Raw genomic sequence first — 27,834 nt, 5'->3', positions numbered from 1 at the left:
TGAAGTAAAGCCCTGTTTTGCGACGAAGGAAAATGTGCAATGATTTGAAGCCTTAAATAGCATTTTTTCTGCGAAAATGTAGGTGGCGCAACGAAGGTGAGAAACCGTCAACCCTTTTATGACAAGGGTAGAATTTATTTTGGTCAGACAGCGGTTTAACGGTTCCTCCGCTGGCCCATTACTTTCTCAGTACGGAAACAATTCGCAATGAAATGGTGCGAACTTCTGCGGTTAGCCATTGACAAATTTTAACCGCCATTTAAATATTCTGGACATATTGGGATAGTGAATAGACCAACATAAATAGCTGTACTTCGTCGAGTCAACTGTGAGGCCCAGGACGTGCCAGGTATCATCACTATAACGAGAAGACATTATTATGATCAACTCTGGTGTGCGGTTGGTCTTCCAGTTCTCGCTGTGTCCACGGTCTCGACGTTGCTATAGCAATTTCAATGTCATATATTGGTATTCAAATAAAACATGAGTATGAAAATATACCTGACTCTTTAGTCACTGATAAATACATATTAAAATTCGACATGACGTTACACACACAACTATTCCATTGACAATAGAGGCGCGCCGTCTGGTGGCCGCCGGCACAACTTGTCACCGTCCCTCCATTGAAGGCTGAATGTGCTTACTTTCACTGGGCACGGCCGGCAATTTTATGGCGCATAAATCTTACCATTATGTTCCCCATATGTTAATACAGAGACAAGGGCGGAACTTGGCACTATGAATTAAGGTGACACTGTCGTATTGGAGCTATTCAGCAGCAAATATCAAAACTCGACTATCAGTATTTATTATACGCCGCTGTCAAAGTAAAAAAAAAAGAAAAAAGTAAGGGGGTGTGAACCGACATTTTCCTTTTTACCTGTGAAAAAGAGTCTAAATAAGATATCTTTTGACACCTAATTAGTATTCACGACACATATTAGGTTTGTTGTAACCGAGAAATCAAACTACAAAAAGTCTCCGATACACTCCAACATGTATTAATGTTACATTTTCTACGCGTTTCTTATAGAATTTACGGGTCATGTCATGTTGTAATTACGAAAAAAGTCACAATAACGAACCGAATATGGATCCGCACCTGTATATTGTTGAAACTCCAGACTATTTATGTTTTGTCTTGTCACCTTGAGGTTCGACCCTCGTTAGCGCCGATACAATTACGTAGTCTATGTAGATGGCAGGGCACGCTGATATTTGCGGATTACCGGATTTGTGGTCAATATTGAGTTTTTCTTGTACGCTGACCAAAGAAAGCGGCGCTTGGAGCTGGGATTGATCAATTAGGCGTATGATTATATGAGGTCCCTTAATCCAAATCCCTCCTTTATATGATAACACTTTAAGGCCCCATATCGTACAAGCATTTAACAATGTGACACCGTCCGCCGGCGGTGACGGCTTTTTACGTGTTTTTGATGGTTTTTAAGTTAGTATGACCGTCGCCCCTCCCTCTCCACCCCAGTCATTAGCGATCACAATATATTCGTACTTATGGTCGCAGAATCATTGTCCCTTAACAGTAAACGGAACAGCGTTCAATTCAAACGCACTGAAGATGTGTTTTTCTGTTATGTTGTAATTTCGGCGGAATGCTTTGACGGGATTTGTTGTTTACGTTATGCGATAACGGGCTCATTAGTGAGGTGGAAAGGTGTACAAACATTAGATACTTGTCGGTCTTTAATTCAGTGGAGTAACGGTCAATCATTGGGGAATAAAGAGGTATATCTTCCACTTACAAATCATCATGTGTCCCTTTTCATTGTCATACTTCGCGTTGTCGACAAGAATAAATATTGTTGGTTGTCTGATAACTGTTTAATTGGTCTTAGGGATAACGGCATCAATATACAAATCTGTTCTAAGTTTATACATTTACCGATCAGATGAAAAAATGCCGAGAATGCATAAAATTAACAGACACATTGAGGATACAGTTTGCGTCCGTTAAAAGGGTTTTCATCTTCAATAGTTGTTTGTAACCTTTCCCAAGCTAAAAGTACTATATCGATAAAAAAAAAAAAAAAATTAATAAATAAATAAAAAAAAAAAAAAAAAAAATTGATAAATTAAATAAAAATGACTATTGTATTGTGTACAATAACACTGGTTACATACTTCACTCAGGTTTATCTTTAACTAATGTGAACAGTCAATCAATCTCCACTCCTATATTAGCCGTCATTTTAGAACGCTTTTTCATTTGTTGGTGTTAATAAGATATGTGTTAAACCATTTTTGCCTTTGTTGGTGTAAATTAGATATTTTTGTACATTTTTTTTTCATTTGGTGGTGTCAATTAGATATGTTTTATACCAATTTTTCATTTGTTTTTGTTTATAACATATAACAGATATCTTACACCATTTTTTTTCATTTGTTGATGTTAATAAGATATATTTTATACCATTTTTTATTTGTTGGTATTAAGATATATTTCATACCATTTTTTCATTTGTAGGTGTTGATAAGATATATTTTTGTACATTTTATTTTCATTTGTTGGTTTTAATAAGATATATTTTATACCATGGATGTCACCTTGCATTTTTGTGACATGTAGTGTAAACGCTGTCGGCACCGTAACATCCGTATACACTATCCACTTTGCCATTGTTATAATTCGTTATCGCTCTCCTCAGCCTCTCTCTATTTCTTTGAAAGTTTATTTTACAACAATTAGGAATATCCTTTCATTAACTTGAAAATATCACTTTTGCACCGGATTAGTGTGGAGTGGGAAGAAGCCATAGTTCCCAAAAGAACCCACGTGGTCGCGCAGGTGAATTCCGGCGTGTATTAGTGATTCAGTATCCAGTGAGGTTGCACTATAAATCGGCAAAAGTTCCGGCCTGTCACAAGGAGACTTAACACGAACATACCGCAGCCTCCCAAAACACACATACGCACTCACCACACGCATGCATGCCGCACTCACGGGAGGCCGTCCTTAAAAATAAACCAAACCAAACCAAAAGTATCCGTTATTGAAAAATTTGGTTCATTTTGTGAAACGTCCTATTGACAGTCAGGGACATTTTAGGACGTGCCAGGTCTTGGAGGTGGAGGAAAGCCGGAGTATCCAGAGAAAAAAACACCAACCTACGGTCAGTACCAGGCAAATGTCCCATGTGGGTTTCGAACTCGCGACCCGGAGGTGTTAATTGGATAACTTGCGGAATAAAGTGAATATTTTATAACCACGGCACAATATAGTTGGAATATTGTGTAGTGTGTCGGACACCGGTAACCGTTGCAAGCGCAGACAGTTTACATGCAATGCATTAGCCCGAATTTCCTCTGGCCCTGGCACCATGACATGGTGTCAGGGCCAGAGGAAACTCGGGCTAGCAATGCACGCGAGGCAAGTGCGACACAAGCCTCAAAAGGGACTATTGTAGTCTTTTGATTCTTGATGGTTCATTTGTAGGTTTTTTTACCACGTCTACCTTAAAGGCAGAATAAAGATTTCAAACCTATATTCAAATTTTGATTTGATCGAACTTTTCTTATTCAATATATTCGCTTAGATCATAAATAATTTGTCAATAGTGAGCGCGCGTTGCTGAGTGTGATGTAAGTTACACGCGCAATTAATTATAATTTATTCCATGTTTCAGAACTACATATGTCTCGATCTATTAAATATGTCTGAATTGAACCGAGATGCTTTTTTTCGTAATATATTGACAAAGTCCACATCTGCTACAAATGTTGGTCTTTCACCAAAGGAAAGGGATCCGTGCACGTGTTTTTAATTGTAAATATTTCTAATATAGCTTGATTAACATGGAACACCGCACCCATACCAAGATGTCGAATTTTATATAACATGTACATATATTATGTTAGACTGAAAGAAGGGCATTGGAACATTGACATTAGGTTCGATTGAGGAAACAAATCTCGGTCGTCTTTTTTTCACAAAGGAAAGTACACCAGTGTACCAAGTACTATGAACAGACTGATATATCGCTGGGATTTCTCCGCCCTGTCAAAAAATGGTGATAGCAGGACGATGTACCGACTCTGTACCTTACGGATTGCTAATCGTGTCATCCTTCGGCGGTCATGGCAACAATTTGTCCCAAAGTTACGATCGTTAAGAAACGTGTTTTATTGGGTTTCTGTGAACGTTAACAAACAAGGAACATAAACCGTGGTGTGTTATATATTCATATATTTTCTTTATTAGGGTGGTTATACGCGAGTCTGTCCAAAATTCAGAGAAGAACCTTCCCCCCTAAAAAATATAAATAAAGAAAATAAATAAATAAATAAAATAAAAAAATAAATGAAATAAAAAAATAAATGAAATAAAAAATAGATAAATAAATAAACAATAATAAAAAATGAAAAAAATAACAATAAAATAATTATTAAGAAATGTACGTACATACATTTGGTGACTTCGCAGCAGGGGTATAATGTAAATGTGGTATTTTGATAACTGCCAAGGTTATTTTAAAACTATGACTTTTCCGGTCAAATTAATTCTAATTAAATATGCGATTACCATTTATTAAAATTTATGATCGCTCTCAACCCTCGAAGTTATAGGAGTGATTGTAACCGAAGACTCGTCTATTCGCTGATGATACGTCTCTTAAAAAAATCATCTTCTACTTGTCGTGAAATAGAATTAGCTTTAAATAGAGATTTAGAAAAAATAAATAGATGGGCAAAAACATGGCTAGTTACTTTTAATCCAGAAAAAACTGAGGTTATTTTTATATCAAATTATGATGATATTGATGATGATCTTAATTTAATTTTTGACGAAAATTTCTTAAATTTCAGTAGTTCCCATAGACATCTTGGAGTTCAAATGCAAATGCAAATTGGTTTGATCATATTGATGAAGTTTATAAATCAGTAATGAAAAAATAAATGTCTTAAGGAAAATTAAGTATATGCTAAAGCGTGATGCTCTATTAAGAATTTATAAATCATTTATATTACCTGTCCTGGAATATGCGTGTGAGGTTTGGGACGGTTGCTCTCTGGTAGATTCAGAAAAGTGGGCTCAGCGCGAAGCAGCGAGAATTATATCTGGTTAGAAGGGCCAGAAGAAAACTGCAATTGTTATACAAGATGAACAGTAATTTGACTCCAAGCTATCTATCAAATTTATTACCCCCCTCAGTAGGTGATAACAATCCATATGATTTAAGAAATAAGGAAAACTTCAGGATTCCAATTTATCGACTTTCTGCAACACCTCTACCTCTATCATCTTTTAAATTAGCTCTCTCCCAAAATGTTCCCAAAACTCAGTCCTGCTTCTATAGTTATAGGGAAAGAAAATTAAACATCATACATGCTAGGCTAAGACACCGTTGTAGCTCCCTTAAAGATGATCTCTTCCATGTAAATCTAGTTCAAGACCCACAATGTGCATATTGTGGGTATTTTTGTGAAAATGCATACCATTTCCTTTTCGAGTGTCAATACTTTTCCACTGCCCGTTCAGATATGTTTAATGCTTTAAATTACTTGAATAATCTAAATTTGTTACGTTTTGGTAACGAAGACTTGGCTTTGGATGTAAATAATGATGTGTTCGAACATGTGCAGGCTTTCATCAAATCAAGCAAGAGATTCTAAACATGCAAGTTGTGTCTATCTTTATATCACTATTTGCATAATTATGTAAAATTGACTTATTTTAACTTTGACTTTGTAAATGTCTATGTCATCAATTGTGTAAAATGTTTTGTTGATAGGAGATGGCTTCATAAGTTGTCATAACTTGTGCCAAATCCTTTGTGCCTATTTTGGACAATAAATATGTTTAAAGTCAACCGAAGACTTGTGTAAACGGGGCTCTATAAAATGGATGCTGAATGAGCCCTTGCATCTAACCGTTTCGGAGACTTGCACTCCCAACGATTCGACAGTCGTGCTAACTCACGTGGTTGTTTTTAAATAGGTCAAAGTCACTCCTCCGATGTAAATCCGGTTAGTACGTAAAGTGCCGAAACTGACCTTGAGATGGTCAGTGATGGTCAGTACTGGACAGCCTACTGAGTTACATATTGTCCAGTAAACTATCCCGAACTATATCTTTGAGGCGGAGGTCAATCAACAATAGCTGTGATGCAGCAATTTGGATATAATTAGGAGTACGGCCAATATATTACCTAGGTAAGGGGTGTGTCCCAGGGGTGGGGTTACGTCAGGTACTAGGGTAGATAGTCAAGCCCGTGGGGGTACTCACGGATAATGAAAACAGGGATAGGGTCTGTCCCTTAGCAACACTTCATCCCATCATAATGATTGGATAACACGGTGGGCCTTTTGTGCATGATGACCATCTATTCTCGACCTCCTGCTGGACAATTACAGTGCTGGACACTGGTCTCCGTGGCTTAAGTGTACGGCACGGAAACCAAAAGCAGTAACCCTTTGACCATGAATGTATATAAGTCCTTGCGTTGCCTAATTACTGCCTACGCCGAATTGACCACGAAGAAAACAAGCAAGGCATAGTAGGTCATCCTTGCAGTAGTACCATGGTACATACATGTACTGTAAATAAAATCTATCGGCGGAAGATTTGTCTCCGAAAATCACGACAGCTTAATTAAGGTGATATATGTGAATGTTACATCACTTCCGGTATAGTCGGGTTGCACAGTAGCACACACCTGCCTTTCATCACCTTTCACCTTTTGCCCACAGTTAGACCCTTCGCGTACTTCCATCCGAACTCAGAAGAGTTATTGATATATAAGTTGAAATAACTTTTTGGCAACTGTTCTAACATAAATTTTCATTCCCCCAAAAAGTGCAACGTTATTTGATATCAATTATAAATTCACGTACCACTTCAAAATAACATTTGGATATATAAAAAACACAATGGTTGCATTTACAAAAAGAATTGTAAAACAATTTGTTTTGTTTTCTTGTGAAAAGAGTGGAGAAAGTTACAACGGATACAATATTATATTAGGGTACAACATAAAACCTGTCTATTTCGTCTAACTAAAATAGCCCAATTAAATACAAATTAGTGTTAATTGCCAGAAAATGAGAGAACCCGATACGCTGTCAACATAAGAAAGGGCCATAACTCTACACATAAATTATTGTTGCATAAGATCTGTCATCTCCAAAGGGTACTCGTGTTTGGAAGTTGTAGATGGCAGAGTATTACAAGAACGCTCCCAACAAATTTACCAATGGAAATTTTATGCGTATGCGCTGTATTGTCATTAAAAAAACAAAACAAAAAAACAAAACAAAGGGCAATAGCTATGTATATAATCAGGATACAACAAGCGATTTGATAACCGGAGTTACCCTCAAGAAAATATGATGCCCATAGTGACTTAGATAAATGGATCGAGAGCATGCCTAACATCTCAAATGGTACCAAAGGGGGTACAATTTAGAATGATCAGTGGATGAATATTTAAAGTGGAAGGTATAGGGTTTATTGTGGAATGTCCCATCAATACATTAGAACCTGTTTAAGAAAATTCCTACTTAAATCGGACATTTTAGTGTAATCTCACTGAAATAACACACAGCCACATTGGTCTGACATCTCTCTGGTCTATTGTGATGACAACGGAATACTATGATTGCTGATTTTGGCCATGTCGCAATGCCGCTTTGTCACCGTGCGAAGAGCGACAATGTGCTATGAGAACAGCGACAGTGCGCCATGCGGAGAGCAAGAGCGCATCGTGCGACACAAATATTCGTGACAAAAGTAGCCCGCCAAGGCAACAGGGCGACAGAATTTTTATATCGCATTATCGCATAATTTTGTCGCATAAAACGTTCATTTTGTCGCACAGCGCACTGTCATCTTAGCTTGGCGTGGGCGCCAATGCGGTAGCGTGACATGGCTGAAATCAGCCACCATAGAATGGTATGCTGAAAAGAGCAGAAATGACCATTTTGGAGTATTCTTTGCGTTATGGCCAGAAGGATAAAAGGCATAGCCTTCCTTACATAGCTGATTGCTCCTCCCTCCAATGGCCAAAGGTGAAACAGTTTCAAGAGACACATCGGGAATATCGAATGGTAACAAATTTAGTCGCCTCTAACAAATATACAATGAGGACGACAGATACAAGTCTTACGCCCTACCAGTGGGGACAGATACAAGTCTTACGCCCTACCAGTGGGGACAGATACAAGTCTTACGCCCTACCAGTGGAGACAGATACAAGTCTTACGCCCTACCAGCGGGGACAGATACAAGTCTTACGCCCTACCAGCGGGGACAGATACAAGTCTTACGCCCTACCAGTGGGGACAGATACAAGTCTTACGCCCTACCAGCGGGGACAGATACAAGTCTTACGCCCTACCAGCGGGGACAGATACAAGTCTTACGCCCTACCAGCGGGGACAGATACAAGTCTTACGCCCTACCAGCGGGGACAGATACAAGTCTTACGCCCTATCAGCGGGGACAGATACAAGTCTTACGCCCTACCAGTGGGGACAGATACAAGTCTTACGCCCTACCAGCGGGGACAGATACAAGTCTTACGCCCTACCAGTGGGGACAGATACAAGTCTTACGCCCTACCAGTGGGGACATGAAGTGGTGAGGTTATTATTTATAATGAATGTTTAAGGAACTATCTCTGAAATAATTTCAACATGTTCTTTACAAAATTTAGAACACATATTCGGAGTAAAAAAAGGGAATTTTTGTATCCTTTTTTTTATTCAGTTTTACTCATTTAATTGCTTTTCCCCTATTAATAAAATCCAATGTTATCTTTAAAACAGAATTCTTTGACGGTCATCGCATAACACAGTGCAAATTTGGGAGCGCAAAAAATCGTCACTTGCTGCTTCAAACCAATCAGTTGGTCATCATTTCCGGTTTCAAAAGAAATCTTAGAACCGTGGTTTACTAACCATTTTTAGTTTTGACGCCATACTTTTATCAAGTCAGTTGCAGTCTACTGTCGTATTAGGAGTTATTTTATTTCCTGTTTATTCTGAGCAATTATTACAAAATTTTAATATTGGAATAAAGTCTAAGTTTAGTTTAAGAAATAGCGATATCCATCGTTCTGAAATTTACATCATGAATCTCATTAAAAAATCTTGGTTTGTTTAATTTCGTACGAGTAGGTGAAGTTAACAAATATACTTGACCATAAATAACAAGGTCAAGACATTTTGGTGAATGGAGAACTCTCACAAACGGCGTTGTGTAACTTCCGTTGTATAGAAATGGGAGGGACAAAGTGTCAAGTGTTCTTTCAACAAAACATCGACTTCTATAGGGCGTGTTTGGAATAATTCACAAACAAATTCAGTTTAATAAACAAAACGCCCGCGGGTGGCCATTTATAGTGTATTGTTAGTTCTTGTAACGCGCGAGGTTTGTTGTCCAACATATCCTCCGTTTAATTCTGATAATTGTTTGGAATATAAAAACAAAAAGCTTGCTTGACCAGGCAGTAGAAACAAGTGCCTTGACGATGAAATAAACAGCAGTATTTCTCCTGTTCCAATTGTCCAGTTTCGCTCCGTCAATTGTCCAGTTTTCTTTTAACTATTGTCCTCTGTATCAACACGTAGCCTGCCGGACAAAACCATGTCCATAATTAACTTGTATCCCATTCTAAATGACGGGTTGGAGAGGTCTACATGGACCCAAGGGCGTCAACAGACGGCGAGCGAGCCTTCGAAAGCAATATGGCTGACACTTTTAGGTCTATGTCACCAATTACGAGGACTGTAGCCTGTCGATCAACGAAAGGACAAATAACACAAAAGATGGTGGCCAGCTACGACAACAGGTTGGCGCTATCAACTGCGGGTATCATCACTTTGGCTATTCAGGTCCCTTAGTCCCATACAATGAGGAGGTGAAATAATCCGCGATCAAATGAATTGATGTAAATTTACGAATAACAAGTGTCATTAGTCGCCAGTTTCACCTTGAAGTCCCTACCTGTTACGCAGGATATCGGGCCAAGGACATATAAAGCCACTGCATACACGGTACGGGTATCGCATGATTTAGCTTCAGTAACGCCCGTCCATCACAAATATTCTTACACCCTATGTCGGTACATAACAGCATAACTACGTAGACTTGATACATATCAATTGAAAATATCTCTTTCCACCGAACCATAACATTAACTGTCATTTCTCAGCTGTAACTGACCAATCTAGGTAATTCATGGTCGTAACTAAGGATAACATCTCTCTGACATATATCTGATCTGCCCTGTGTCTCTCAAGCTTTTTCAGTGTGACTTACCTTTTCTTCCTCTCTGTGTGGTATTGTCTTAGTAATGTAAGTTTATCAGGCCTGTATCCCGCCGGGGACAGTTTGGTTCCCTGGGACCGAAAATATATACCCGATAAAGTGTTTGAGGAAAGTTGGGAAACGTGTTCGAGTGAAAAATCTGAAATTATGTAAGGATATATTTATGGCTGCCGTCGCCTCTTCGTGCGCCGCCAAGGAGATGGTGGAACACCTGTTAAATTTACCTGTTGTATCTTGTGTAAAATGCACGTGCACAAAATCATAAATTGGTTACGAACCCGGTTATATTAACACTCAATATCTATCCTAAAAAAACATCTGGTCACGCGAGAAAAAAAAATCCGATTTTTTTTTTATATTTGTGTATTCGATGTGATTTGAAATACAACGAATTATTGTTAAGAACAAGTTATTTCTTGATATGTTCCTTAATATTTGGTGAATACTTCATCGCAAAAATATCATGGTAGATAGACACTAGGTCGCTGAAAACGATAATTCAATTTGAAATAAAATCACAATGATCAGTGGAAACTAGCTAAAAATTATAACTGATAACTTTTTTAATGGTCATATAACCCCGTCAACTGCACTGGGACAGGTGACTTGGGGAACTGTACCGTTTGACAGCTACGGTGTATTTAAACCTTAGCACTATATACAGAGGAATAACAGTTTAATGTGTTGTGTACACTAGAAATGTTAATACATGCAGGTCTAGACTCTGATTCTCGGGTTCTTGCATTACGACCAGTTTGGACTCCGGAGAAGAGGAAAAAAACAGTTTCAACCGATTTATTTTCAGCTATATATATATATATACATGCTATTAAATTGTACATTCGTTTGGATTCGACCACATTTGTACATACATATACTTTACATATGCTTTCGATTTTTTAGTGTGTTTTTCCCCATTTTCTACATACATTGTAGCTTGATTATCCGATGCATTGCAGCTCTTGTTTTCATACTTATATATTCTGAGTTTTTTGTTTGTTTTTGTTTTTGTTTTAATTTGTAAATTGATGATAGGCCTAGTGATGAACTAGTGAAGCAATAAACGAACATGTTTATATTCGTCTGCTTCTTGGATAAACGTACAGAGTCAAAATACACACAACATTTTATACCTATCATGAAACTACATCAATAAATGTGTTTAAAAGGATGTCACTTCAATCGATTTACTTATATTTGAGACAGAGTAGGTTAATTCAGTGTTATCTGATAGAAATGTTGAAATTCCAAAATCCACGGTGTTTTGGCGCTATTTCAGATATTTTTTTCCTGATCAATACAAGTGACCACAAGTTTGTTGTGCAGGGATGAGGAGTAATACCTCTGACCGTCGGGCCTTCTGATCACAGTTGGACATATATCTTGTTAAGAACTTGAAACATGTACTTCCTAAATCTTTCAAAAGTAGCCGTACTGACCAAGATGATTAGACAAACTGACCACTGGCCGAGCGGCTGAATGACCCTACTTATGTGTCGATAGACCCGTGTATAGTAGGTAATGACTGACCACGGGTAATTGTTACCTTTTTCACCGGTCACCGCCAGTACTGCTAATTAGGTCCGAAGTCCTGTTTGGCACCTGTAATTGTAGAGTGAATCACCCTCGGGCGGGTTCGATTCGCTCCACTGATAGAGCGTTATGTAAGTGTGGCCTAGTTATCATGTTTCGTGTCAAATATTCTACATAGAACGCACCTAACTTTTTAAAAAGAATATTCAATATTGAATTGTGCATAATGACATTTATGTTAACTGTGTTTTTTTTAATATTCCAAGAAACAAAAACAGCTGATGGATTTCTCTGTCCTTGTTGCGCTTGAATGACGTGATTTCGTTAATTAAACGCGTCTCTATCGCTAAGAAGCTTTACTCCAGTAATAGCATTAGCGGTAAATATAGGAGAGTAATCTTCAATAAGATCTGCCGACTGACTAACGTGTTATGGCTTCTAACGGAAAGCAGCGGTCGCTCTCCTCTCACGTATAAACCGGTACAAGCGAACAGAATGTTCGTGCAACTGACGTCATGACGATGACGTCACCACATCAAAGTAGAGCCGACGGAAACAGGGATCGTTTGGAAACAATCCAGCAAGCACAGCTTGGTGTATGTGTTAAGTAGGCGTATGAATAGTGGCGAGGAGAGGATATTGCCATTTTTTTCTTATTTTTAAAACAGTGTTGCTTATATCGTCACTACTTCCGGCGAAGGAAAATATGACGTCACAATTATAGTTCAATGTAAAGAAAATAAATAAATATACAAATAAATAAAGAAAACAAACTTATGCCATGTCTCAATTTTGTACGCGTATATATTGAAAAGAAAGCCATCATTTTTTCCACGTAGACAAAGATGTTAGATTTTTTACAAAATTCTACAAACGAAAATGGAAGGCAAACATTAACAACAAACTTCATTTGCTGTTTTTTATTTACTTTCTTTTTGGTTCCAAACTTTCTAGCTGATATCTTGTCACCTAAGGTTTCGATTCCTGCCGGCGTTTTCGACAGGAGTAGGTTTTATAAAAAAAAAAAAAAAAAAAAAAGAAGATAATTATAAAAAAATAAATAAAAAATAAATAAATAAAAGACTAAATAAAAGAATAAATAAATAAATAAATACAAAATAAAATAAATAAATAAATAGTTTCATCACTGGAAGTGTAAAAACAGCAATGAGGATAGGCCTAACTCGGATTTGTAAAATACATGTAGAAATGAATTATTGAAATAAGTTTCAAGTTGTGGTCGTGTGAGTATACGATAGGGTCGCGATAAGAGTCCTCACTAAGGCTGGAGAGTCCTTGTCACAAAAAGTACGCCTACTTCTCTGATTACAGGTGGTAAAATCACACCTGGCCACAGGTACGGGTCCTATTCCAGAGTGTACGTTATTACTACCCTGTCATCGAGGAGATAAATAACTCACTATAACTAAATATCATTCATCACACGATACAGGTATAGTTCGCTAGTTCCTGTTTAAAATGACAAATAGTATACAAAGATATCAATTGAATACTTTATTCTATGTAGGAACTTTTGACAGTTCCATATTCTTTGTAAAATCAATTAGTCAATTAAGTGATAACAATAAATAAATGATAAATAAATAAATAAATAAATAAATAAATAAAATAAATAACGAACGAACGAACGAACGAACGAACGAACGAACGAACTGAACGAACGAACGAACGAACGAACGAACGAACGAACGAACGAACGAACGAACGAACGAACGAACGAACGAACGAACGAACGAACGAATGAATGAATGATACCGTTGAATAAATATTTGAATTTCATAGATATATACATATTTTATATTCAAATACTTGTTTTTTCTCAAAGGAAAATATCTTATTACACGATGTATTCACCCGTGTTTGACCCTATGTAAGGTTCATAGTGTCATCTCTGGCATCTCGCATTGGACACGTGACTGAGGCAACTTTCGAGAAAAAACTATTCCAGTGACTTGTATATATATTTCTGTTCATCTAAGCACACCTTAATACCTTAAAAAACCCGAAGATGAATTAGATTGATATCATACCGATAACTGACCATTGGTTTCAATAAGTCTGATTAATTTATTTTACGAAGATCTCCGTAGTGATGAGTGTCACGCCTGTGTATGTCTCGCATTTTAAATCTTAATTGAAGCGTGAACGTTGGTATTGTCAAAGACACATCCCTTTCCCGGTGAATCTTTTTATCTTAATCAATTTTTTGTCAATTTTGTCCGCCTACGAGCATGTCTGGTATTCACGTGACCTGAACCAATCCCCAGTTGTCCATGTATATGTGAAGATTTTCACCCGATATGTGGTATACGAGATTGGTCTCTTGACAAAATACCGCGGCATATGTCGGATTAACGCGTCCTTCTCTTGAAGACACGTGCGTAACGGTTTAAAGAGCGATAACTGTTTGCCAATCTCCCCCGGGTAGTCTAAGGACGCACGTGCATGCGCGTGATAGCAAATCGCTTCCGTGCTAAAAGATAAGAATGTATTGTTCTTCAACTATTCTTTTTAAGTTTCTGAACGTACAAAAATCAAAGATAATTAGTGATAAGGACTTTCATCGAAGGCACTTTTCTAGATTGGCTTGCCAACGCGTTCGCCAAATTTTGCTAAGTGCGATTACCGTTTTTGACTTTATTTCAATGAATAGGTGTCTTCCCTGCTTCAGTTCGACATCGAAAGGACCACACGCCCCGAACGCGTCCGACCTATGGACTGGTGGCGCGACCTCGCGACAGTGTCTTGTTTCCAACTTACCAAAACGAGGTTATTCCATCTGCTAGTCTTTGTAGTGTTGATAGTCTCGTGTTATTATTTTGTATTAAGTGTTTGAAACATAATTGTGTCATATTAACTGTACTCATTAAAAGAGTTCAAGCGTTACACGCATTTCAATTATGAAAACTGGTGGATTCGTGGTTTTTTTCAAAGTGTTAAAATAGCTCAAATCCAATTTCTTTGATACCGATTATCAATTAAGACCATTTTAAACACGCCAGAATTTATTTGAATTTTACATGTACGTCAGCTTTTTGAATATTTGATTTCATTTCCGTTCATACCTAATTTAACTTTCACTTCCGTTCGAATTTAGTTGTTTATTTCACCTGCATGTACATATTTGGTTTGATATACTCCCGTACTGATTTTGATTAGTTCCGTTAGTATTTTATGATTACTTCCGGCTAACCTCAAATATGGTGACTTCCGGTTGTAATTTTTGTTGATTTCTGACTAACCTTATGTTTACTTCCGTCAGCCAGAGCATGTCAGACGATCCGCGCAAACCATTCGGGAATTTCCGTCAGATGACCCACGCAAACCACTCGGGAATTTCCGGCAGATGACACGCCAATCTCTTCCAGGGTGCATTGTTATTGCCTCCACGACACATGTATATCATCGGTATTAGTTTAAGGGACTGTGGGAGATATTGACGACCGCGCAAACCACTCGGGAATTTCCGTCAGACGACACGCGCGAAACCAAGAATAAAGAAGGGTATACGTTGCGCTCATATACGTTTAAATCCCTATCGGAGAGCCATAACCTTCTTACATACATCAGACCTCCTGAATTCAAAAATCCTCCAGACCAAATTTGATCAAAATCCGTCAAACCGTTCAGGAGAAGTTCTTTAAATTGCTTATTTGTACCCCTTTAACTCATTCGGAGAAAGATCCACATTTATACAAAATTATTTCCACTTCAATCAAGGATGCTTCTGACAAAATTTTGCAAATACAGATGAAGAAGAATTTAGGTTTAGACTCCAGGCTATAGATATCGTTTACACAAAATTTGTTTCTCTTCACCTACAGATGTTTCAGACCAAACATGGACCAAATGAAAGGTCTTTTCCCATGTTTGAGCCCTGGGGGCACGTCGTTTATACAAATTTGGATGCCCTTCACCCGAGGATGTTTCAATCCAAATTTGGTCAAAATTCCGCCGTTCATGACTAACACCGAATTTCAAGAAATATTAACGGACGGACGGACGGACGGACGACGAATGACGGACGTCGTGCAATGACATAAGTGAGCTAAACATGACCGGTATCGGCTTCTTTTTCTCATATCTATTCAAGTTTTCGAAGGAAAACAAAAAACAAAACAAAAACGCAACAATGAAAAAAAAAAAAACACAAAAAAACAACAACAAAAAAAACAACTAAAAAACAAAACAAAAAGTAGAAATTAGAATACTGTATTTTTCCAGGTTCTTCCAGATTGAAGAATTGAATTGAATTGAAGCTAACCATTCTTTATTTTAATTGTCACAATAAAGAAATAACCGACAGTCGACACCTTTCAGTGGGCAGTGGCCAAACGCGTGGGTGTGACATTTCGATCTGTCACGATCATCGATCGGGGGTCAGTTTCCGCCGAAGCGCGACTGTACAAGGGGACGGATATACTCAGAAAACGTGTGGCTGGGATCCGGTGTCCGACCAACTGCGTAACGAAATGCGTCAAAAACGCTCAATTTTCCAGAACATGTAGGCCGTGTCTATCACGCATAAGTTTAGAATAACGGATTAGTAGGTCGCACCTGTATTTTAATTAAGTACGAAGTAATGTTAATACATCTCATTATTTAAATTTTTCATATCGGCAAATTCAGTTATCAATTTCCAACATTCATTAAATATTAAAAAAAAAAATCTTATTTTAAGATAAGATTGAATTCAAGATTAAGAATGCTTTGTTTTTACCCAGCTATGAGTAAAAAAAAAAAAAAATTGTGACAAGTTTCATCAATCGCACATGTTATGAAAACTCGTGTAAGATTCTGTCAGAACCAATATATATTGCATTTCCGCGAATACAGCATTATAATTATGATGATGGAATGAAAAACCAAATTATAGAAACGCTGTTTTTTTTTATTTATCCTCGTTATGTATGATGGAAATGATTCAATTGTTTTCAAAGATGACAATTCCTCCAGTATTTTTCTTACAGGATTTAAAAGATGGTGGAGATAGAATACCAACAATCTTTGAAGTGGGTGTTATGACACTCGAGACTACGGCCGTTACATGATACTAGCTCCGTAAGACGTCTGTTGATAAGTCCGCGATATCGTACTGAAATACCGAAGTATTACGTAGAATCGAGGATTATGACAGATTATGTTTATTTCTAGTACACAAGTAAATACATGTATGTTTATTTATTTCTATTTCATTGTTTTTGGTACAGCTGGCCATGGTACAACGTTACTTGGTGCTAACAGGGATATGTTATACAGATATGTTCGTCTATTTGTTTTCTGTGCGAGTTCGTATGGAAAGTAAACTCCAATAAATTACGTTGTTTTCATAACGGCAATATCAACAAAATATAGAAGCCCAGTTAAACTAGTCTTTTGAATAAGAGATCACCGAAGGATCTTGGGGCCCACTACATGTTGAAATCTATATTTTTCGTATTTAATTATTTTTCCCTTCGCTTTTCACTTTTTCCTGTTGTGTTGACACCGTGAACCCAAAATGTAACACACACATCTAGGGATAAAGACCTGTCCACAATTTAAATTTAAGAAAGATTTGTAAAGTGCTTTCTAAGAAATAAGAATTATAATCTCCAATTGTCAAAATCCAAGATGGCCGATTGTCGGCCTTTTCTTTCTTTCTAAACAGTCTCAAAATAAGCAGACGCAACTAGGTCCAAACATCTATATAAACGAAGATGTATTTAATTAAAAACTCCACGCTATGCTTTAAATGACCTTAGCTGTTAATAGGACGTTAAACAAAATAAACCAAACCAAACCAAACTATGCTTCAAAGTGGAGCATATTAAGAAGTTTCTTCCATTGCTTGATTTGTATATGAACACAAATATTGGCGAAATTTCACGACGTTAAAAAAGACAAATTATAAAAGCTATTTCAGAAAAAGTGATGATGTAAGGATGAACGTAAGATTAAACAAGTTCACCTCGCTCTACGGACCAGGAAAGATTAAACTCATATTATGATTGTTAAAGGGGCATTACTTCGTTTGAATAATGTTTAGGTCGTCAAAATTAAACTTACTGCAAATATGTATTTTTCCAAGTAGTAAAAGTTACAATCTTTACATTAATACGACAGTTTTACTATCAAGATAAACTAAAGTTCTGCGAGTTAAGTCCTGAAAATTCTTAATTCGACCCGAAGTATCACTAATTACCACAAAGACATATGGTATTTTTATACAATACGCATTTTCCCTGTATATTTCGGCGTTAAATTTCATAACTTGTAGCGGCACAAACACTCAATATAATCATCGTTCCGACATAGATTTCATCAACAGAAATTGTGCATGTTTTTAATATGCGAACGAAGGAATGCCCCTTTAACGTGTCCTTGCTGAAAATCCGATTTTGCGTGGAATATATTCATGAAAGTTATGTAACAAAAAGTAATATGATAAAAGTAATGATATTAGGTTCCTACTCCATCGCTAGTGATGACATGACTTTATCAAATTGATTGTTTCTGATTTTCATTGATAAAAATGATGTAAGTAAAGTTCATTGATACATTGTACATGTAATAGATAACAATTGACGTACCGAAGCCATGCTAAGCTTAACAAGGGTAAAACTCGATCAATGTGTAGTGTATATATAAATTCTCAATATCTAAGCCCCTAATGTCTGAAAAAGCAACGCCTTTCTGACGTCATATATGGCATTTTATTCCGGTTTGCGGTTTTATATGACATCGTGACCGTTGCAGTATCATTAAATGGCAACTGTTAAGTATTCATGACAATTGCTCGCTGACACCTACAGCTATGTAGATTTTAATTTTAGCAATCTAATTAAAATTCGATGTTCAATTTAAGTCCGTATTGACACTGCCTTTAGGGTCATGTCTAAGGTCAATTTTACAATAAATTATGATATTGTATAATTCAATATTTTTTTTAGCACGTTTGACCAATCAAATTAGCCGTTGCTCCCGTACTTCGGTTACACTACCAACATGGCGGCGTAAAAGTTGAACGAGGCGATAAGACAAATTCTACCAATGTTTGGCATTACGGAATCGTAAATCAAAGAAAAAATATCAAACGTATTATCATGTTGTTTGATGATGATACGGAGTGGAATTGAACATCGAATTTTAGTAAGGTTGCTATTTTAGATGCGGAACAGAAAAATTGACGTTGAACGGTCGCCGTCCCCATCCCTACAATTTAATGAAGCCATATAGGCCTAAGGGCATGTGCTGGATGACATTGTCGAATATTGTATAATTTGTAAAACGAATACATAAATAAAATGTTTTTAAATGTCAGTCAATTTTAATTAAATTTATTTATTTATTTAACGGATTTTACGTCCGCTACATTATAATCAAAACTTTTTCGGACTATATATAAGAATATTTGTAAGAATGTGTATGTTATTTATACATACATGGCCATATACACCAGGGCGTATAGTTGTCCGTTTACATAATGTTACGTTGCGTATTTGACCAGCAGAATGTTCGCTTTGTCATAGCGATGATCAGAAAGGGTCGCCCTCTGCCGATCGGAAACGCTTGATCAGTCTCGCTCAGACGCTTCATTACGTTGCACAAGCTTGACTTGTCTAAAAGCCGATTGGTTCATTGGTTACTACCAAATTGCATATTGCAGATTAGCTAACAGACTAAATACAACAGATGAGCACAGGGAACGTAATTAATTACAATGTGAATTGATTAAACAGGTTCACCTCGCCTCAAGGAGCAGGTGCTCGGTGCCGTTTGTACTAACAGCAGGATTGACTATACTAGGAATGTTCACATTTCCTCACTGAAAATCACAATTTTCATTATTAAATTTTGCGTTGAATACATTACTGTCCCTAACGAGAAATTCTTCAAGCAAAGAGCGCGTGTATTTAAGCGATAGAAACACGAAAATATATCTTTAAATTGAAAAGTTGCTCGACAAGAGAGCGCCTCGGTATTTTTCACGCCGATACCGTGAAATTCAGTCGGTAATTCAATTTTCTTCTTCTAAATTTCTTTACCTACCTCGCACACGAAACTTCGACATTGAAAATGGAGATCCCACATTTAGATTATGATATAATTTTAACTTAATATGAATGGTCTGTTAGCTCCGTCACCCGTCAGGAATAATGCCGCCTTGTCAACAGATGAAAAGGACATGGGGAGCTCATCGTTCACGTGACAGGGGGTCGGACGGGAGGGACCTTTCCTGGTGGGTATGTCTTCTGTACCGTGTGTGGTCCGGGGGTCGGAGTTCAAAGGTCAATCGACCGTGTCATAAATGACCTCAACTTCATTTCACGGAGACACTTTTTTGAAACATCCACGTTTTCTGATAGCTGCCAAGTACACAACAAGCGTACGGCCGAAAGAACTTTATTAATTTTAATAAACGATTTTCTACCGACTGAAAAGTTAAAAAAGAGAGCCCTTGATTTCCTCAATAGGGCCATTGAGGGTCCGATACAGTCCCGGAGTGGCCCTACAATGGGCCTCCCGGTTGGCTCTCTTTGGGCCTACAGGAAATCTGCTCTCGGGGACAAATTTTAATTTGTTTCGTGTATGGGCACTTTAGTGGTAAAACACACATGCCGGGTGGCTGTGACTAGATTTTTTTGTATTTTTCTTTATCATTTCCAAGACCTGTCAAAAGGTAGTTTGTAGACCAGGTATCTCTGCTCACGCTGAAGTGATATTTGACCCACGCAAGTCTTTATAAAGCTGAAAATGTCAGCCTGTCGACTTGTACCGGACAAGGTTCAAATGTCACCTAGTGCAGGTAGCCCAACACCCTCGTCTGGAGTTTAGTATAGAGAATGAAGAGAGATGATGTCATTAAGTTTGTTTTCACGGGGGTTAGGATTATCAAAGTGATAATGTCTATTGCATATACGTGTATAACATAATGTGAACAGTATATCATTGCTAATATACATTTGCATTATTCCGACAAATTCTGCCGAGCCACGACTCCATTCCTAGCTTTGAATTGGTGGAAACGTTACAATTGAAAGCCCATAACTATCTATAGTTATACATAGAAATCATGTTTATGACCCCAGATTTTCTTAAAATTGGAAACTTGCTTTTTTCTTGGTGCCAAAGTTATATAGGACGCGACGTCAAATTAATGACGGAAATTCCCGAATGATTACCGATGTTGGTCGGAACCGGTAACCATAGAAACACAGTGAGTGTTCGGTAAAATGTTTTTTTTTTTTTTAATACAAATTTTGTTCAAGCTCACACGATGATCTAGTGAATATCATTGGTGTATTTTATACAGTAGATATCGACAATTGGATTTCTTGTATTTGGAGTTTACGTCTGCCACTTTCAGGCCAAAATCTGTATTCAGACGGTTTGGTTAGATGGTATTCTGATGCCCTGTATATCCCTGCAGATTTCAGTGGGACGAATATACATGCGGCAGGTATCATCATCTTTCTAGATCCTCTGACCATTATCAAATATATTCCATTTTACTAAACCATATCAGTAATCATGCCCGTGGTATATCCATAGACTCTTTCTATTGATAAAACACTATCGACAAAAAAAACAAAAAAAAAAAACAAAAAAACAACAACTTCAAAACCAGAGAAATATTCATATTTAATGTTGCATGATTAACTTTAAACAGATACACACAACAGTACAAATATAAATATGATAAGTAAAGATGGAAGCATGACCATTGACTCAAGAAGTCAGAATTCAAATAAACTTCAACTCTGACCCTTCATGCAATGGATTATGGGACAAAAAACAGTGACCTCTGACCCCAAGAGGTTGTTTAATACAAATACTCCTCCTTAAGAAGACAGATTAACTGTAAAATTTGTGGCCCAAAACTAAAATTTTCAAATATTACAATACCAGTGAATGTCTTTTTGAGTTATTGGTGTGCCAGCATATCGACAACAAATTAAAGCACTATATACAATAAGCATTAAACTTGCAAATATCACCAATCAACATACTGTTCTGGTTGGCCTTAATTTAAAGCTCCTTATTTTCCACTCACAGACCAGCGACCTCTGATTTTATTTAAAGACATCTACATATCAAATGATTTTTGGAACAAAAAAATTCTTCTATTCATAGAATTCTTTGTATTATTTAACACAATTTTAAAGACATACTGTGTTTAGTTTCTATTAATGCAAAAAAAACCCAACTATTTTCGTATCACAATTTCATATACCGGAGGATCTGGATCTTTAGAAAAAAAACGCAACATTCTTTTCCTTATAAAATACAAGCCTTAGTAAAACATCTATGAGCATTATTATGAAAATAAATATCTAAACAATTGATATGCTAAGTGAACTAACTAAATGATTTATCTTAAACAATAATTTATAACATAAGCGATTATCCTGTATATGACATTATTGAATAAACATCATAAACATTTCTGTGATGAACCGTTATCAAATAACACCTGGTGACACCTGTGTATGATAACAGGTAATAACGAACTTCACACAGGTAAGAAATCCACTGAATACCGGTCATAAAATTTATTATCTTAATAAAAAATAAAAAGCACCAACTGAGAAAAAATTAGGTCGGGTAATACAAGCATGTTTTTTGGAGAAAACCACAGGGACCTGACATAACTTCCTAACCACATTGTCTGTTTAAGTGTATTACCAGTAATATATACAGGCTACGAGGCTGAGAATTTGTGCCAAGTCCCTGTGGTAAAAACCATTGTGTTACAAGCAAAACAAATGTCAACATTTTATTACATCTTGATTTCATAACACACATCCTTAAAAAAAAACCAAAACAACAACAACAATTGTACAACATACAAAAACAATAAGTATGAAACAATACCCACAAAATGAACACTTAAATTTCTTAATAAAAATAATAACAAAAAGTCATAATATCCTTGCTTTCAGATTAAACTCCTCTTCAGGCACCTGAGCTCAAATGCAAAGGTTTGAAAACAGAAAAACTGAAATGTTAATAGAAATTCAATAAAACACCCTGTTGATAATTTTTTAATGTTTGATTTCAGGAATATCCAAACAACAGATTTGTAGCGACATCCTCCTGTTTGATTAATTTGCTTTTTTCCAAAGACTAAATTAAAAACAAAGTGATTTTTTATCCATACAAGCCACTGATATGGTCACTGAACTATTACTAATGAGGAACATTTTAAACTGTAAATATTTCTGCCACATTTGAACTGATAGAGTCTGTGTCAACTTTTTCATACAATACATTTGAGCGTAATCATGAAATGACCGGGGTCATAAGAATGACAAAATATGATGGAAATTTTTTCCGATTTAAATTTTAAATGTACTTTTTAAAGAGATTTGATATTAAAATTATGAGGATGAACATTTCATGAACTCATGTACTGTGTCTTACCAAAATGACTCTCGTGTTTTTATCAAAACTTAATACCAAGCTTTATAGATTTTATTAACAACTTGATCATGACTTTGATGGTATGACAATCATGATCATGACTTTGAAGTTATGACAATCTTGATCATGACTTTGAAGTTATGACAATCTTGATCATGACTTTGATGGTATGACAATCTTGATCATGACTTTATGGTATGACAATCTTGATCATGACTTTGATGTTATGACAATCTTGATCATGACTTTGATGGTATGACAATCTTGATCATGACTTTGATGGTATGACAATCTTGATCATGACTTTGATGGTATGACAATCCTGATCATGACTTTAATGTTATGACAATCTTGATCATGACTTTGATGTTATGACAATCATGATCATGACTTTGATGGTATGACAATCTTGATCATGACTTTGATGGTATGACAATCTTGATCATGACTTTATGGTATGACAATCTTGATCATGACTTTGTTATGACAATCTTGATCATGACTTTGTTGTTATGACAATCTTGATCATGACTTTGTTGTTATGACATTCTTGATCATGACTTTGATGGTATGACAATCTTGATCATGACTTTGATGGTATGACAATCTTGATCATGACTTTATGGTATGACAATCTTGATCATGACTTTGATGTTATGACAATCTTGATCATGACTTTGATGGTATGACAATCTTGATCATGACTTTATGGTATGACAATCTTGATCATGACTTTGATGTTATGACAATCTTGATCATGACTTTGATGGTATGACAATCTTGATCATGACTTTGATGGTATGGCAATCTTGATCATGACTTTGATGTTATGACAATCTTGATCATGACTTTGTTGGTATGACAATCTTGATCATGACTTTGTTGGTATGACAATCTTGATCATGACTTTGTTGGTATGACAATCCTGATCATGACTTTAATGTTATGACAATCTTGATCATGACTTTGATGGTATGACAATCTTGATCATGACTTTGATGGTATGACAATCTTGATCATGACTTTGTTGGTATGACAATCTTGATCATGTCTTTGATGTTATGACAATCTTGATCATGACTTTGTTATGACAATCTTGATCATGACTTTGTTGTTATGACAATCTTGATCATGACTTTGTTGGTATGACAATCTTGATCATGACTTTGATGTTATGACAATCTTGATCATGACTTTGATGGTATGACAATCTTGATCATGACTTCGTTGGTATGACAATCTTGATCATGACTTTGATGTTATAACAATCTTGATCATGTATTTGATGTTATAACAATCTTGATCATGACTTTGATGGTATGACAATCTTGATCATGACTTTGATGTTATGACAATCTTGATCATGACTTTTTTGGTATGACAATCTTGATCATGACTTTGATGTTATGACAATCTTGATCATGACTTTGATGGTATGACAATCTTGATCATGACTTTGACGTTATGACAATCTTGATCATGACTTAATGTTATGACAATCTTGATCATGACTTTGATGTTATGACAATCTTGATCATGACTTTGATGTTATGACAATCTTGATCATGACTTTATGTTATGACAATCTTGATCATGACTTTGATGTTATGACAATCTTGATCATGACTTTGTTGGTATGACAATCTTGATCATGACTTTATGGTATGACAATCTTGATCATGACTTTATGTTATGACAATCTTGATCATGACTTTGATGTTATGACAATCTTGATCATGACTTTGTTGGTATGACAATCTTGATCATGACTTTGTTGGTATGACAATCTTGATCATGACTTTGATGGTATGACAATCTTGATCATGTCTTTGATGGTATGACAATCTTGATCATGTCTTTGATGGTATGACAATCTTGATCATGACTTTGATGTTATGACAATCTTGATCATGACTTTGATGTTATGACAATCTTGATCATGACTTTGATGGTATGACAATCTTGATCATGACTTTATGATATGACAATCTTGATCATGACTTTGATGGTATGACAATCTTGATCATGACTTTGTTGTTATGACAATCTTGATCATGTCTTTGATGTTATGACAATCTTGATCATGACTTTGATGTTATGACAATCTTGATCATGACTTTGATGTTATGACAATATTGATCCTGACTTTGATGGTATGGCAATCTTGATCATAACTTTGATGTTATGACAATCTTGATCATGACTTTGATGGTATGACAATCCTGATCATGATTTTGATGTTATGACAATCTTGATCATGTCTTTGATGTTATGACAATCTTGATAATAACTTTGTTGGTATGACAATCTTGATCATGACTTTGATGGTATGACAATCTTGATCATGACTTTGATGTTATGACAATCTTGATCATGACTTTGATGTTATGACAATCTTGATCATGACTTTGATGTTATGACAATCTTGATCATGACTTTGATGGTATGACAATCAAACTACAATTATATAAAATGACTGTTACCTTTGTCTTTCTCATTAAAATGTAGAAATAAAAATGTCATTCCTTACTAAAATGTTTCTTCAAACTTATAAAATACCTGATATACATAAATTTGTTGATGATAATATATTTAGTAAGTAAAAGCAACCTTAAATGGCAATTACAATAAACATCTGTATACAATTCCTGAATAATAAAGCACTGTTGTAAGCAAAATGGCATTAGATCTCGCCAAAAGAGATTCTAAAATACATGATCATACTGGTTTTTCACATTGAGCAAAATCTCCAGGATTTAGGGGTAAGGAACTGTCTAAAGCTTTAATACTTTTCTGAGCGGCACTGTATCACCACTATATAGCACTATAAGCTAAGTTAGAAAGTGCCAGGCAAATGGGTCTGTGTGTTTATTAGAGTATCCAAACAATTACCTGTGAGATTAGGTCAGAATCTTTAAGGTTTATTTTTCATTTAGGCTTCGCTGCTGACAGTGCACAATTTTATTTTATGATTCTCCTATAGCTAATTGATCTGTAAATTATGAAGTGTCAGATTAATCAGATATACAAGTTACAAAGAATCCAGTTTAGACAGAGGTACACGGTATACAGGGTTCAGTTCAATAATTGTACATACTACACAGGGTCCAGTTTACACAGTTTTATACATTTTACTGGGTTTTGGAGGCAATCACAGTAAAAGCTTACAATTATGGCACCTTTAAATCTCCACACAAATACACTATGTAAGCTCACCTCAGCAAAGCTTAAATGCTAAATCTACTTAAGGTCAAATGCTGCCATAAAATAATGTCTGAGATTTATCTTAAGAGTTACTTACTCTCTTTGTTTTCCTAAAATAAAGATCACATGATGTCTTGTGCATAATTTGTATCTCGCAATAAGACAACATATGATACATCCTTAAACCTTTACATCACAATATGGTAGCATACAGCCTTAAGTCTATACAGCGCAATAATGCAGCATCCAGTCTTATGACTATACATCACAATAAGGTAGCATACAGCCTTAAGTCTATACATTGCAATAAGGTAGCATACAGCCTTAAGTCTACACATTGCAATAAGGCAGCATCTAGTCTTAAACCTTTACATCACAATATGGTAGCATACAGCCTTAAGTCTACACATTGCAATAAGGCAGCATCTAGTCTTAAATCTTTACATCACAATAAGGAAGCATACAGCCTTAAGTCTATATGGCGCAATAAGGTAGCATACAGCCTTAAGTCTATACAGCACAATAAGGTAGTATACAGTCTTAAATCTTTACAGAACAATACAGTAGCATACAGCCTTAAGTCATTTCAGAGCAATATGGCAGCATACAGCCTTAAGTCTATACAGTGCAATAAGGTAACATATACAGCCTTAAGTCATTACAGAACAATATGGTAGCATACAGCCTTAAGTCATTTCAGAACAATATGGTAGCATACAGCCTTGTGATTACAGAACAATATGGTAGCACACAGCCTTAAGTCTATACAGAACATTAAGGTAGCATACAGCCTTAAGTCTTTATCATCAAAGTTGTGATACTGTTTTCTGAAAGCGAAGATGATATTTGATTAAATCGATACTTTATAAACATTGTAATATACAAACAACGCCCAAGAATAATATGAGACAGCATGTTTACAGGGACCTCTTAAACAGATAGATCGATATTACCTTATCTACATAAATAATGACAATAACAAAAAAATACCAGGTGTTTCAAGGTTTACTCTGATCTGGTACCCTGAAAATGAATGCCCATGTGTGTATAAACCTAAATCTGTGATTCCGAAACTCTTATCAAATAAACAGGGCTAACAAATTTCTGAAATACTAACTTTCGATTCAGTCATCATTCTCAAAATAATATCACATCAAATGATGTTTTATACCTATTAAATAATGTTGTTGGCATTATATATGAAAAATACTGACATTATTACCAGTTTAAAAAAAAAAAAAATGAACGTGTATGACAAGAATTGTGTAGGCATAGAGAATACAGAATCATTTATGACGCAGGTTGAAATATTCCCCACCTGGTCGGAATATCACACCTGACACATGAAAACAGACCTGATGACAGCGTTGGCCTTAGGA

The sequence above is a fragment of the Pecten maximus genome, chromosome 3 (assembly GCF_902652985.1).
Source record: "Pecten maximus chromosome 3, xPecMax1.1, whole genome shotgun sequence".
Classification (NCBI taxonomy): domain Eukaryota; kingdom Metazoa; phylum Mollusca; class Bivalvia; order Pectinida; family Pectinidae; genus Pecten; species Pecten maximus.
The sequence above is the reverse complement of the archived record's forward strand: the minus strand, read 5'-3'. Positions refer to the sequence as shown.